Here is a 16,542-nt window from a genome sequence, read left to right as displayed (position 1 = left end):
GGATAAAGAGTCAAGACCCTTCAGTCTGCTGTATTCAGGAGACCCATCTCACACGCAGAGACATACATAGGCTCAAAATAAAGAGATGGAGGAAGATTTACCAAGCAAATGGAGAACAAAAAAAAGCAGGGGTTGCAATACTAGTCGCTGATAAAACAGACTTTAAACCATCAAAGATCAAAAGAGACAAAGAAAGCCATTACATAATGGTAAAGGGATCAATTCAACAAGAAGAGCTAACTATCCTAAATATATATGCACCCAATACAGGAGCACCCAGATTCATAAAGCAAGTCCTTAGAGACTTAAAAAGAGACTTAGACTCCCATACAATAATAATGGGAGACTTCAACACTCCACTGTCAACATTAGACAGATCAACGAGACAGAAAGTTAACAAGGATATCCAGGAATTAAACTCATCTCTGCAGCAAGCAGACCTAATAGACATCTATAGAACTCTCCACCCCAAATCAACAGAATATACATTCTTCTCAGCACCACATCGCACTTATTCCAAAATTGACCACATAATTGGAAGTAAAGCACTCTTCAGCAAATGTACAAGAACAGAAATTATAACAAACTGTCTGTCAGACCACAGTGCAAGCAAACTAGAACTCAGGACTAAGAAACTCAATCAAAACCGCTCAACTACATGGAAACTGAACAACCTGCTCCCGAATGACTACTGGGTACATAACGAAATGAAGGCAGAAATAAAGATGTTCTTTGAAACCAATGAGAACAAAGATACAACATACCAGAATCTCTGGGACACATTTAAAGCAGTGTGTAGAGGGAAATTTATAGCACTAAATGCCCACAAGAGAAAGAAGGAAAGATCTAAAATTGACACTCTAACATCACAATTAAAAGAACTAGAGAAGCAAGAGCAAACACATTCAAAAGCTAGCAGAAGGCAAGAAATAACTAAGATCAGAGCAGAACTGAAGGAGATAGAGACACAAAAAACCCTCCAAAAAATCAATGAATCCAGGAGTTGGTTTTTTGAAAAGATCAACAAAATTGACAGACTGCTAGCAAGACTAATAAAGAAGAAAAGAGAGAAGAATCAAATAGACGCAATAAAAAATGATAAAGGGGATATCACCACCAACCCCACAGAAATACAAACTACCATCAGAGAATACTATAAACACCTCTACGCAAATAAACTAGAAAATCTAGAAGAAATGGATAATTTCCTGGACACTTACACTCTTCCAAGCCTAAACCAGGAAGAAGTTGAATCCCTGAATAGACCAATAGCAGGCTCTGAAATTGAGGCAATAATTAATAGCCTACCAACCAAAAAAAGTCCAGGACCAGATGGATTCATAGCTGAATTTTGCCAGAGGTACAAGGAGGAGCTGGTACCATTCCTTCTGAAACTCTTCCAATCAATAGAAAAAGAGGGAATCCTCCCTAACTCATTTTATGAGGCCAACATCATCCTGATACCAAAGCCTGGCAGAGACACAACAAAAAAAGAGAATTTTAGACCAATATCCCTGATGAACATCAATGCAAAAATCCTCAATAAAATACTGGCAAACCGGATTCAGGAGCACATCAAAAAGCTTATCCACCATGATCAAGCGGGCTTCATCCCTGGGATGCAAGGCTGGTTCAACATTCGCAAATCAATAAACATAATCCAGCATATAAACAGAACCAAAGACAAGAACCACATGATTATCTCAATAGATGCAGAAAAGGCCTTTGACAAAATTCAACAGCCCTTCATGCTAAAAACGCTCAATAAATTCGGTATTGATGGAACATACCTCAAAATAATAAGAGCTATTTATGACAGACCCACAGCCAATATCATACTGAATGGGCAAAAACTGGAAAAATTCCCTTTGAAAACTGGCACAAGACAGGGATGTCCTCTCTCACCACTCCTATTCAACATAGTGTTGGAGGTTCTGGCTAGGGCAATCAGGCAAGAGAAAGAAATCAAGGGTATTCAGTTAGGAAAAGAAGAAGTCAAATTGTCCCTGTTTGCAGATGACATGATTGTATATTTAGAAAACCCCATTGTCTCAGCCCAAAATCTCCTTAAGCTGATAAGCAACTTCAGCAAAGTCTCAGGATACAAAATTAATGTGCAAAAATCACAAGCATTCTTATACACCAGTAACAGACAAACAGAGAGCCAAATCAGGAATGAACTTCCATTCACAATTGTTTCAAAGAGAATAAAATACCTAGGAATCCAACTTACAAGGATGTAAAGGACCTCTTCAAGGACAACTACAAACCACTGCTCAGTGAAATAAAAGAAGACATAAACAAATGGAAGAACATACCATGCTCATGGATAGGAAGAATCAATATCGTGAAAATGGCCATACTGCCCAAGGTTATTTATAGATTCAATGCCATCCCCATCAAGCTACCAATGACTTTCTTCACAGAATTGGAAAAAACTGCTTTAAGTTCATATGGAACCAAAAAAGAGCCCGCATCTCCAAGACAATCCTAAGTCAAAAGAACAAAGCTGGAGACATCACGCTACCTGACTTCAAACTATACTACAAGGCTACAGTAACCAAAACAGCATGGTACTGGTACCAAAACAGAGATATAGACCAATGGAACAGAACAGAGTCCTCAGAAATAATACCACACATCTACAGCCATCTGATCTTTGACAAACCTGAGAGAAATAAGAAATGGGGAAAGGATTCCCTATTTAATAAATGGTGCTGGGAAAATTGGCTAGCCATAGGTAGAAAGCTGAAATTGGGTCCTTTCCTTACTCCTTATACGAAAATTAATTCAAGATGGATTGTTTATCCATATGTTTATTGTGGCACTATTCACAATAGCAAAGACTTGGAATCAACCCAAATGTCCATCCGTGACAGACTGGATTAAGAAAATGTGGCACATATACACCATGGAATACTATGCAGCCATAAAAAAGGATGAGTTTGTGTCCTTTGTAGGGACATGGCTGCAGCTGGAAACCATCATTCTTAGCAAACTATCACAAGAACAGAAAACCAAACACCACATGTTCTCACTTATAGGTGGGAACTGAACAATGAGATCACTTGGACTCGGGAAGGGGGACATCACACACCGGGGCCTATCATGGGGAGGGGAGAGGGGGAGGGATTGCATTGGGAGTTATACCTGATGTAAATGACGAGTTGATGGGTGCTGACGAGTTGATGGATGCAGCACACCAACATGGCACAAGTATACATATGTAACAAACCTGCATGTTATGCACATGTACCCTAGAACTTAAAGTATAATAATAAAAATAAATTAAAATAAATAAATAAATAAATAAATAAATAAATAAATAAATAAATATTAAATGGAAAAAAAAAAAGAAAGTGAAAATAAAGGTATTTTCAGAACATCAATAGATGTTGGGGTAAGTAAAGGAGGGAGAGAAAAAAATGAAAAAGGAATGAAGCTACTGTACATATGAGCAGTGCCTGGGTTCTAGTTCAATGAGCCTAAAATGCCTGTTGCTATCATGATAAGTTATACACATGTCAATGTGAACTCTCACTAACCAAGGAGAAAACTGAGATAACTCTTTTTATTCTCTCTCTCCTCCCCTCCCCTCTCCTCCCCTGCTTCCCTCCCTCCCTTCCTTCCTTCCTTGCTTCCTTCCGTTTCTCTTTGTTCTTTCTTTCTTTTGTTCTTTCTCTTTCTTCTTTTTCTCCTTCTTTCCTTCCTTCTTTCCTTCCTTCCTTCCTTCCTTCCTTCCTTCCTTCCTTCCTTCCTTCCTTCCTTCCTTCCTTCCTTCCTTCCTCTCTTCTTTCTGCATCAGATGGTTAACAAAATAGACACAGTCTTGGAGCAAGTCTAGAGTGGCACAGAGACCATCTGTAAGCAAAGCATCATAAAAAATTATTACTTATAATTTTATTAATAATTATGAAAGAGGAGCCCATGGTACTCTTAAGAGTGTATAATAAGAAGAAAATATCTCATTTGAAAGTATTTTAGAGTTCCCAGACTTAGCAGATAAAAACACAGGACACCAATTAATTAGAATCTCAGATAAACAATGAACCATTTAGTATAATTATGATTCATGCAGTATTTGGGACACAGTTATAAAAAAGTTTATTCATTGTTTATCCAAAATTCAAATTCAACTGGGCTCCTATATCTTATCTGGCAACCCTATGTGTCGGGTAGAGGAGGGGGTAGCTAAAAAACTTACTCCTAGGAAGTAACATCTGAACTGAGACCTAAAGAATGAGTTGGTGTTATCCCAATTCAAAGGTTTGGGGATGGAAACAGAGGGTAAGGATAGGTAGACCAGGCAATCATGGTCAGACTGTAAAAAATAAGGGGAAAATGGCATTCAGAAAAGCCAGAAAGATTAGGCCCTGATAGGCCAGGTTAAAGATGTCAGATGTTAAAGAGACTGGGGATGGATGTTAGAACGTAACTCAGGATGTTAGAACGTAACTCAGGATGGATGTTAGAACTCAGGGAAGAAAAGAATTCAAACAGCTGGGCCAGGGGCTACAATGAGGTGCCCACTGAATTTCGGCAAGTCAATTCACTTCTCTGGGTCTCAATTTTGTCATGGGTCAAATGGATGTTCAATTGTTGGAAAATGAGATAATTGAACACAAATTCTGAAGGGCTCACTGGGAAGAACACTCAAAGTTATCTAATATGAAATCCTCAAGATACAGATGAAACTGAGACTTAGGCAAGGCATTGGCCCCAAATGATGAAAAGTGGAGAAGACTTTGGAGTCAGATAGTCTTGGGTTCAAAGCCCAGCTCTGTCACTTGCCTGCTGAGTGACCTTAGGTAACGAGTCAACCTCTCTTTGAGCCTTTACACTTCTCCAGTGTAGAATGAGATAATATCTTCCTTCCTGAGTCATCGTTAGGGTTTGTGACAAAATGAAGAGAATCATGACACTGAGCCTTGGTGCTTATCCAATGATTTGCTCATGCAGATTGGTTCTCTGTTCATTATTTTAAAGAATTCTGGAAACCTTTAGTGAGAGACTAGAAGGTAAAGGGGAAGAGAAGCAAACTGTAGCTCTAGGCACACATTATGTATGTCAAACTGACCACCAATGACTGTCCCTCCTCCCTGCTTTTATAAATAGTTGATCTGTCAGTTCTGGGGGCTCAGGGAAGAAATGAATTCAAACAACATATGCCATGAGACTCTCAGGCTCTGAGGAGTCAAGAACTCAAAAGCTGCTGTGGGAGAGAGAAAGACTGAGTCTTCAGGCGTCCCTCACTCCCCAGATAACACTTTAACAAGGTCTCCTAGAAATAATCCGATACAAATACGTTCTATTAATTAATTAGGCAAACACTCATGAATACCTTTCATGTAGCTATTAAGCAACTTCTAATCTAGTTAGGGAAATACAGAGAAGCAAACAAATTCAACAAATACTTCTTTATTGACCGTCTCAGGAGAGTCAACTTTATTGGTGAGACTTTCACACCAGGTAAGTGAGAAGATGGCTCTAGTGGGACCTTGGAGCATTCTTCAAAATACTCAATAAGGTTGTTTCTGATCTCAAACAGCGGCACTGACTAGCCCCATTTCCTTAATCCTGTCCAGCATATACAGCTAGTTGGGCTGTAGAGCTGTTAGTGATATAATTTGTCAATTCCCTCAAATTCACTGAGAATCAATGGTAGATATTTGCTGTGGCAGGTTAGTTTTTGATAAATGTCGGTTGATTTGAATTGTTTACCTAATGGCTTAATGCCAGGTAGATGGCAAAATATTTAATATAATCTTTCATATGTTAAAAGAGCACAAGAAGTATGTGCTCATTGAGCTGTTAGTTTTTTCAGCAAAGATGGATGTGTATGAATCCATCCATAGCTGAGTCTACTCTTGCTTTTGCAAAGCAACTGGCCATATTAGGAGAGAAGTTGGTGACTGAGAACAGACAGCCTAATCCTTTAACAAAGGTCATGCCTGTGACTCTAATTTCTGAATAGGGTCTAAAAATAGGAGCCCAGAATGAGCATATTATAAACATTTACAATTTGGGGTCCTATGAAATGTTTAGTTAAAATTGTTTATGGCTTAATGTCCCTAGACAGTTTGGGTTTTTTTACTCCTCTTTTGGAAGAAAGAAGCAAATTTAAGAAACACCTATTACTAAAGGATTAAGTGTAAGAAGGCCAACCTCCCACACTTTCCACAGTTACGGTTTGGGGCAAAGGAAACTTATTTCTGAGGGTGTCCCTGAGGCACCAAACTTCAGAATCATTAAAGAAGGATTCAATTGTTTACAGAAAGGTGGCTTTTCCTCACAGGAAAGGGAGCAGTATGTTTTAGAATTATTACCAACTACAGCGGTTGAAATGGAAATATCAGCAACTCCTAGTTAGAATATTCAATTGACTCTTACCCCTCTAGTGGTCACGAATTTCACAGCTAGATGCTCTAGGGAAGCGGAGGAAATCCTGATTTCCAGGAGTTTCCACTTTTAGGAAAAAGAAAAGACAAGCAGTGATGATAATGTCTAAAACTCAAATAGTGTGAAGCGCAAATAATGTGAAGATGTGCATTCTTTCCACATGCTGATTTATTTGTTCTGATTTAACCACTCCACTGGTTCTTGTGGGGTATTTTATTTTTCCAATCTGTGTTGGCAACTTCTATGTGAATGTGTTAGACCTACAGAGATGATCATCACAAAGCCTGTTTTCTGGCCAGTTTCAAAAGTGAGTTGAACTCTGACCCGCTTCCTCTGGTTTATACCAAGCCTTTGTAACTATAAAAGCCACTTACTTGATTAAAAAGCCCATGACCCACTATTAGAAACATTATCAGCAACACCATAGAGATGATTTTTGATACAATAGATGTTGAAGGTTTGAATCATTTCTTTTTAAAATTTAAGTTCATTGTAAAATGGATTCATAATGGATATAATTGCCAGTAGTCCAAAACCACATCTTCTAGGAAATTAACAAATTTGAGAGTTGGAATTGGAAGAGAAACACCCTAATACTCTATTGCACTATTGAGGAAAAAATATCTATTATTCTTTTTCTCTCCAGAGTACTAAGACTATATAATGGTTTTGGAAAGGTTAAAGTTAAGGCTATAGATATTTTAAGTATTGTTTATATGTTTGTCTCCTCGAAATAAGTAAATTTTAAAGGCAGTGACTTTTTAAAATTTATTTCAGATCTGCAGTGTCTAACACTGTGCTTGGTACAGAAAAACTGGTAAGTAAATGTCTTTACATTGTTGGAGATGATGCATATACATTGTACTTTTTATGGAAAGGTATTGTTTTTAACCCCTAGAAATGTTTGTGAGATGGTCACAGTGAGAGGCATGTGTGAGTAGGGAGTGACGGGAGAGGGTTCCACCTATGGGGCAGAGATGCTAAAGGTCCTACAAATATGGAAGACAGTCCTGGTTCAGTGTCCTCATCTGTTAACATGAAGTCTGCAATATACTCTGGCTCTCTGATGTTGCTGACGGTTCTATTCTGGCTCATTAAAAATGTCTGGAAACTATTGTCAATGCCTATGGGATTAAAAATAGATTCAGTTATATTAGAAAGCTGCTTTTTTCAATACCTGCTAAAATCCTTAAGCAATAAATGCACTTTGATCTAGTCATTCCATATCTAAAAATGTATCCTAAAAAAACAGGTAGAGTATGGTGAAATACATATATTATTGGTAAAAGAATAGGGTAACCAACTTGTCCTGACTACTGTGGACTTTCTCCTTTGAGCAGTGTAATTTCTGTGGTGCTGAGCAAGTCCAGACCAAGGTGCTGTTGACCACCATACAGCAAAACCTCCCTTTTGGTGAGTGAATATTTTGAGATGCTGCTTGGAAATGTGAAAAGAGTCCTCAGATTGCCTTCTCAGGGTTTAGGTAACTTCAAGACTTTGCTTTTCAGAAGAGATAATATTAGTTAGGTACAGAGACAAATTATTTGGGGGAATTAAGAGGTTGGGGGAGGCTAAATGAGGGAAGAATTTAAAGAAAGAAGTAGATCCAGAGGTTATGGCCAATGAAGAAACTTGATTGATATGAAGTTTCTTTCTTTCTTCTTCTTTTTTTTTTTTGAGATGGAGTCACTCTGTCTCCCAGGCTGGAGCGCGGTCGCACAATCTCTCCTCACTGCGACCTCTGCCTCCTGAGATCAAGCAATTCTCCTGCCTCAGCCTCCTCAGTAGCTCGGATTATAGGCATGCACCACCACACCCAGCTAATTTTTGTATTTTTAGTAGGGATGAGGTTTCACCATCTTGGTCAGGCTGGTCTCAAACTCCTGATCTCAGCTTCCCAAAGTGCTGGGATTACAGGCGTGAGCCACCATGCCTGGCCTTGAAGTTTCTTTTTCTTCTTCCCATAATATCTTCCTGCTGATATTTAAAATTTGATGGATTAAACAGACGTTTAGATACAGGAAAAAAGTGAAGGAGTCAACAGGAAAATAAATCTCAGCTCCATCCTACCACCCTCCTCCGCCAAATTCTAAAATAGAATATAGGGAGAAAAACAGAGAATACAAAAAAGAGAGAGATTTGTAACATACATTATTGATTTTAGATTTGCATTCAGAATTTAAAAAGGAAGAAAAAGGCCCACTATAAATTGGTAAGAAGTCAAACAAAATGATGGAAATACAAGCAAAAAAAGTGAAAGGGAAATCATATGATAAGCAATATTGATGATAAGTAAACACAGAAGAAATTCAACTTCACCAGGAAAATGGAAATACAAATTAAAGCCATTTTTATGTTGACATAACATTTTATACCCAGCAGATTGTTTTTTTAAATTCGTACAACATTAAGCCTTGACAAGGATAGAGATCAATGGGAACTTATATTCTAATGGTGGAAGTATTGGTTCCTTCAACCACTGTGGAGAGCAATTTAATAGTATTTCCCATATGATACACTATGACCCAGCAAATCCTCTTCTAGGTATATTTCCAAGGATACTCTTGCACATTGCATAAGGAGGTAGGGATAAGGATTTGTATTGCAATATTGTTTTCAATAGGGGAAAAATTGGGAAGCAATATCTTGTTTATGGTTAAGTTAAAACCCTTATGATGATGTTTTGCTCCATTAGAGGGACATTGACTAGTGCAGCTTCTCACGTTTTCTTCTCCAGAGGAGGAAGAGCAAATTATTTGTGAGTCTGACATAAGGAAATGAACCTGTATGGCTTAGTTTCTTTCTCTCTCTTTCTTAGGAGAGTTCCTCCATGCCGGAAGTGCATGCAATGCTCTGCTTCTTTCCAGAAGAATTATAGGGGCTAGTCCTGCCTTGTTGGTGTGGGGACGACTGCCTTAGGTGACCTCAGCCTATGTCTTAGGTTCTAGGGTTCAGAATTAGGAAGCCCATTTGCCTACCCATGTAAGTCATATTTTTCAGTTCAGTTTCACCAGTAAAAAGATGATATTCTGATGTCTATCCACTGTCCTGCTTTGTCTCATTTCTTAAATGGGTTAGTATAGATGTATGCTATTTATTGGACCTCTTGAATCCCAAGATTGAGAAATAAGAAATATAATTTGTGAAAATAGAGAACATATGGAATAAAGAGGCTTTCAGTGTGAGCAGGGTGGGTAGGTCTATGCTTTGATGATATCATGCTAGGCTATGGCTGGGGAGGGGGTGGATTTTTACCTTAGTGGGTTTCTTAATGTATCTTTGTCCACATGAGTGTGACTGATTTTAGAAAGGCAGGACTGCACAAGAGGTCTTAAACATAAACATACATCATCTGGTCCTGACCTCCCTTCTTTTAGCAAAAGCAACCGCTCAGCAGGTTTCAGCAAAGGCACTGGCCAAGGTGATATCTTAATCAAATTGTGGGGCCTTGAAAATGCATATTGCTCCATCTTGACCTGATCCTACATCTGGACCAAGTACTGGAGGTCAGGCTGAGGCAGGATTAAATCTTTAAGCCATTATTGATAGAACATGACTGGCTGATTTTAAGCTATAAGGCATTACCGAGTTCCACATAAATTATCGAACACTAGCAGAGGTTCTAGTTTTAAACTTTTAGAAGTAGGCCTACATATGTAGCTCTAGGTTGCTGTCTCAAATTCTATTTTGCTTTCAGGCAAAATGAATAAAATGTAGAGAACTTGAGGGAAACTAGTCTTGGGTATCTTGGCTATATGGCTTGTCATGGGTGAAAGGGCCACCCAGTTGTGTGCTAAGGCCGGCTTGCATCAGCTCATGCAAGCAGATTGTTAAATCCTCAGTAATTTCGTGAGGTGGTTAATGACATAATGGTAGCTTGAAATTGACAACTCTGAGAATTTTTACACGACTGAAATCAGTAAACCCTGCAAATCAGGGTTCTTCTCCCTGCCGGACAGTTGTTAAACATTTTTCATCATGTTTTCATATTGGCTTTGGGCTTGAAAATAACATAAGTTCAGACCAGAATTGAAACCCAACCTCTGGTAGATGTTATTACTTTTAAACAAAAGACGGATCAGGGCACCAAAAAAGAGAGGCCATTTTGAGGGTATTTAAGTAAAGAACTCAAGGAAATTATTACCGACTAAATAGGAAGACAACCACAGAATTTCATGCTGAGAGTAGATTATTAGTTTGGTTTGATTAGGAATTCAAGGGTAAATTGGAGAGGCTTGAGACACATGGCATAGTAAAACACACACACACACAGAGACATATATAAACTGAAAGATAGGCTGACTTAGCTAGAAGAGGAGAAATTCCTTTAGGAAAACACTGGAGACCCTAGGAAATAGTCTTGCTTTTGTAAAATGGACAATGAAAAATTTAAGGACAGGGCATATAAAAATATTAAGGAAAATGGATATGAATTCCAAACCAAGTGCTCATGGAAGGCATTAGAAGAGAAGGACGGCACTGCCCTGGCAGAAGCTTTGACTGGGGACCAAAAAAGGAAGGCAAAATTTTAGAAAGCAAACTGGAATGATTGCCTCAGGGAAGGCCAGGTTTGGGACACTGTTGAGACGTAACTTTTTAATTTTATATAGGAAAAGCAACTGGCTATGGTCTTATCTTTTATACTGAGGCAAGTGAGATGTTGCCTTGGGGAATTTAAAAACTGGATTCCCTTAAAGATTGAAACAGCCCTGCATCTACAGTGGTGGCAGGAAAATCTGAACAAATTTCAAATGAGAAAATAAAGATTAGCATCATACTAAAAGAATGCCTGAGAGAGTCTGAAGGTGCCGGGTTCTACAGGTGGAGAATATAGGAATTGCTTATTCTGAGAGTAAACATTCCTGAGAAAATCAGGGATCTAAAATACTAAAGGAAGGCAGAACAAAGAGGAAATATTAAAGGTTCAATAGGCAGTGCAGTGAATTGAGGCCAGCCCTGGTTAAAGGTTAAAGTTTAGCTAAAGGAGCTCAGAGTCGTCAACCAAGGAAGGTGAAGGTGAGGAAGGTTTGTTTGAGCAATAGGTACTTAAACTCAAAGTTTGATTTCTGGCCCAGACATTCTGTTTTCAAATACATTCCTCCAGATTTTGATTCGCATTTCTTTAAAAATAAGAGATATGAAACCAGTTTGTTCTTAATTGTCAAAAAGACATTTATGGCAAGCAAAATCATAGTACTTCAGGAGGTGGAGAAGGAAAGGGAGAAAATTAAGCAGGAGAGATGGTTAGAACCTTCCTAAAAGACATACGAGTACAATGGAATGAAATCAAACATCAGAGGATTAATTCACTTGTGCAGGGCACACAGGCGGGCACGCGCACGTGTGTGTGCGCACGCACACACGCACACACTCCCCTGAGAAGCATTTGAGTTATTGGACTTTATTATGGCCCTAGGGGCACAACTTCAGAAAACAACTATAGCTTCCGTTCAGGAATCTGCTGAGGGCAAAGTCTCTGGAGGAGTGAATGTAGAGAGTTGGGGAAAAGCCTCCCTAGGAGGCCAATGTTACAGGCTTACGCAATTCTACAGCAAGCAACATTAGAAAACCTCTGAGGGCACTGGGATGGATGTGTCTGCTCACAAGAATGAGCAGTTGGATATTCTTGGCAGGAAAGAAGGCATCTCAAATTGGATTCATAGGCTGCCACCATTAAAATTTCCAAACATTGCAAGAATGAGGCAATATCTTAAATGCCACAGTCTGAGTGACAAAACAATAAGCATAAATGAATTTTCCCGACCAAGCCTCCCACCCCTAGATACTCAAAAATGGCAAATACATAGACCTACATGAACCATTTCCTAGGAGATCTTTCCCACTTGATTTTAAATTCACAATTTCTAGACACTAAACATCTGGCATAGATATATTAGCATTCTGATGAAGTTGAAACCAAGTTTTTCTCTCTATTTTTTTTAACTCAGGTACCATTGGGGTTTGCTATGATGTATGACACTAAAAATAGTCAGTTTGGAGGAACATAATTTTGCCTGAGATAAATAATTTAGTAGATACTATTTTTTCTTATATCTTTTAGGTGTGAAACAGGTGCTGGGTTAATATTACGTGTCCTATTAATCTTGTAGGTCATTTAATAAGTGAGACATGTTATTGAAATTATGCATATTTTGAGACCTTGAAAGCACTAAATTAGTTCTAAGAGTGCAGCCCGAGATGTAACTTCTGAAAGACTAAATTCTTCTGTGCCGCTAAGAACCCCTTTAGCTGGTAGAATGAACAGAATAAGAAATTAGAGAGGCTGCCCTTTAAACCCTCCTTTTTCATTTATTTCTGAAGGGGTGGCCTACCCCTCTACACCTGTGGGCATTTCTCATTAGGTGGAACGAGAGACTTGAGAAAAGAAATGAGACACAGAGACAAAGTATAGAGAAAGAAAAAGTGGGCCCAGGGGACCGGCGCTCAGCATACAGAGGACCCACGCCGCACTGGTCTCTGAGTTCCCTCAGTATTTATTGATCATTATCCTTACCATCTTAGAAAAAGGGAAGTGGCAGGATAATAGGATCATCGTAGGGAGAAGGTCAGCAGTAAGACATATGAATAAAGATCTCTGTGACATGAATAAGTTTAAGGAAAAGTGCTGTGCCTTGATATGCATATACAAACATCTCCATAAACCTTTTTAATGCATAAAGAGCAGCATTGCCGCTAGCACGTCCCACCTTCAACCCTAAGGCGGTTTTCTCCTTTCTCGGTAAACAGAACATACGATCGGGTTTTACACCGAGATGTTCCATTGCCCAGGGACAGGCAGGAGACAGATGCTTTTCTCTATCTCAACTGCCAAGAGGCCTTCTTTCCTCTTACACTAGTCCTCCTCAGCACAGACCCTTCACGGGTGTCAGGCTGGGGGACGATCAGGTCTTTCCCATCCCACGAGGCCATATTTCAGACTATCACATGGGGAGAAACCTTGGACAATACCTAGCTTTCCTAGGCAGAGGTCCCTGCGACCTTTGGCAGTGTATGTGTCCCTGGGTACTTGAGATTAAGAGAATGGTGATGACTTTTCACAAGCGTACTGCCTTCAGGCACTTGTTTAACAAAGCACACCCTGCATAGCCCAAAATCTGTTAAACCTTGAGTCACCACAGCACATGTATCTTGCAAGGACAAGGCTGGAGGTAGGGTCACAGATTAACAGCATCTCAAATACAGAACAAAATGCAATCTCTTATGTCTACTTCTTTCTATATAGACACAGTAACAGTCTGATCTCTCTTTTCCCCACAACTTCAACTTCAAGTCACAATGGCAAAATAATTAGATTTTTGACAGTGATATCTTTAATCTTTGAATATTAATTTCTCATGAGTCATATTGGACAATGATGCTAGACAAAATTTGAAATGGGAAACAGATAAAGAGTGAATTTCAGCATTGATATGGAGTGGGCTTGGAGCTAACATAACTAGTTTACCACTCTGACATGTTCAGAACCTTTTGAGAGTTTATTCTACACTTGACTTTGGAGGGTGCTCTCTACATTAGCAGTGGTTCCAGGAAGAACTCAAAGGAGTAATGGCTGGTGTTAGGAAAGAGGCCTTGTAAATATGGGAATGGGGCTACCCTAATAGAATGATCTTCTCCTTGTCTGATTTTACATTTAATGGTTAAACCCAGTAGATTAAGAGAAAAACTGGAAACTGTCAGAACATTTTTTTTTTCTGCTCCAGATGCTTCATTTCCATCCACCCTCACTCGCTCCTCCCTATAAGGAGAGAATAACCTACTATTGATTTGACATCTGGAACTGGTCAAGCAAATCTGGAAATTGACACTACTCCCAATTGCTCTCAAGATTATGGGCCGTATTAATTTTATATGGGGATTAATACATATTAATCTTATACAGGGATTAATATATGGGGAAAATGAATATTTTTTCCCCATGAATGAAGCTTGTGTCGGTCCAGTACTGACTGTGAGCAAGTCAGCCTAATTCCCGGAGTTCAATATTATGAAACCCACTTCTCTGCCAGATGTAAGCTACATTCCCTGATACCAGCCTTGTAGGTTATAACAGTAATGTTTGGGCTCTTCATCTGTGAATTTCTAGTTTCATTTGAGAGGGAAATATTCCATACTGCTGATGTTGTCTTTTAAGTGGAACTATCTGCATTTGTATAACCTTCCTGACCTCTCTATATCCCCTCACTTACCACTTGGAGAGGTGAAGTGACTTACCTTATGGGTGATTTTGAAAAAAGAAACCAGGCATGTCTACATCTCTTCTTCCACTTTGAAGAGGTCTGACAACTACTCTTAGCCATGTCATGAAGTTAGTGGTAAAGGCTTTCCCCTCTTATAGGAAAGATCTGCCCCAACTTACACTATGTATTTTTATGTTATTTTAGAATATTCAATTCTGTTGTAGAAGATAAGAAATACAAATGGGATGGATGAAACTCATTTAATATGTTTAGTTATATATAAGATAGTGACCTATAAGATGACAGACATGGATAAAGTCATTAGAGCATAGGAGTGCTAAACACGGATAAAAAGGAAAGAAAAACAAAGAGGATCTAAATTTATAATTCATTAAATAGATATGAGGCACTGAAGCACCTAATATTGATACTATGCATGAAGCAGCAGTCAGTAGTCATGAAGTCTTAAATTGGCGGTCCATTCTGGCCCTACAAGTTCTCTGCCCAGGAAAAGCAATTAAAAATTTATAGTTGCTTATCAGGTTAATTGCCCCTGGGTCTCTTCAACAGAGCAAGAATATATGTTGACTCAGCCACCTTTTATCTGAAGACCCTCTTGCCAAAATTCAACTCTGGTTCTCACAACCCCATCAATCAGGAGGGAAGACTGGTGCCACAGAGACATAGGATTCAGCTAGCATGGTCCCTTTATCTTGCTTGTACCCTATCCTAACTATATTAACTTATGCCATATCTTTCCCTTTTCTTCTTACTATGTTTTATATTGTTTTAGTAAGCCATGTGATTTGAGCATCTTAACTTGGCCAGTACACCTCTCTATTTTATGACTTCTGGAATAGCTTGCCTTGTGGTGTACTTGGAAGCCACCATTTTTAAATATAATTTCCCACATGCTTAGACTGATTTTGTATTGGTTCAACACTACAAGAGAAGACGGGTTTACTAGAATTTTATATCTCATCCACCAGTAGATGAACAGATAAAGTATGATTTACCCCTAGACTGAGTACAATACAATTATTAAAATGGCTAAAATTTATTTAATGTAACAATAGGAACAAATGTAAAAAATGCAATATCAAATTTAAAAAATTAATTACTGAAAGATATACACAATGCAGTCATTTATATAAATGTTAAAAACCTACAAGTTCCTAACTGTGGCTTCGAATCCAGTCTACGCTTCTCTATTCCAAAGAGAGAAGAGCCCATTGTTCAAGATTCAGCAGTGTGTATGGTCACACTGGCAGACATTATCCAGCTTCCCTTGAAGCTAGGTACAGCCATGAGTCAAATTCTGCCCCATATGATGTGAATAGAATTATGTGTACAACTTCAAGGTTATATCCATAAATGTGAAAGGGGACTGCACATGCACCCTCCCTCTCTTTTCCCTTTCCAATGGCTAGAATGCAAGAATGTCAGCTTCAGCTATGAAGACACCCAAGGTCATGAGGCAGCAACAAGAGAGGAAACCTAGATCTTGGTTAACCTTGTGGGTAAAGACATCTGCCCTGAATTGCTAGCCTATCACTAGACTCCATGAGGCATGGAATTTTTGAACCATTATATTTTGGGATTTCTTTGTTATAGAAACTTAATATGCATCCTAATTAATATAATACAAAATGATACATTTATTTTAGATTCATATGCAATAAAATAAACATTTATGGGATGATGTACACCAATTAGAGGATCATGGTTCACTCTGTGGAATGAGAGAGTAAAAGGAATGGGATAGTGCAGAGGTAGGTGATCTATAACTAGTAAGATGAATACACAAAGTAATAAAAATCCAGACTCATTCTTTTTTCCTTCCTCACTCACTACATGTCACTTCCTTCCTCAAGGTCACAAGATGTTTCCTGGAATCCAGCCATCACATTCATATTCCAAGGAGAAAGCAATAAAATGGAGGAGA

Source organism: Chlorocebus sabaeus, chromosome 11 (genome assembly GCF_047675955.1).
Source record: "Chlorocebus sabaeus isolate Y175 chromosome 11, mChlSab1.0.hap1, whole genome shotgun sequence".
In the NCBI taxonomy this organism is placed as follows: Eukaryota; Metazoa; Chordata; class Mammalia; order Primates; family Cercopithecidae; genus Chlorocebus; species Chlorocebus sabaeus.
The sequence above is the reverse complement of the archived record's forward strand: the minus strand, read 5'-3'. Positions refer to the sequence as shown.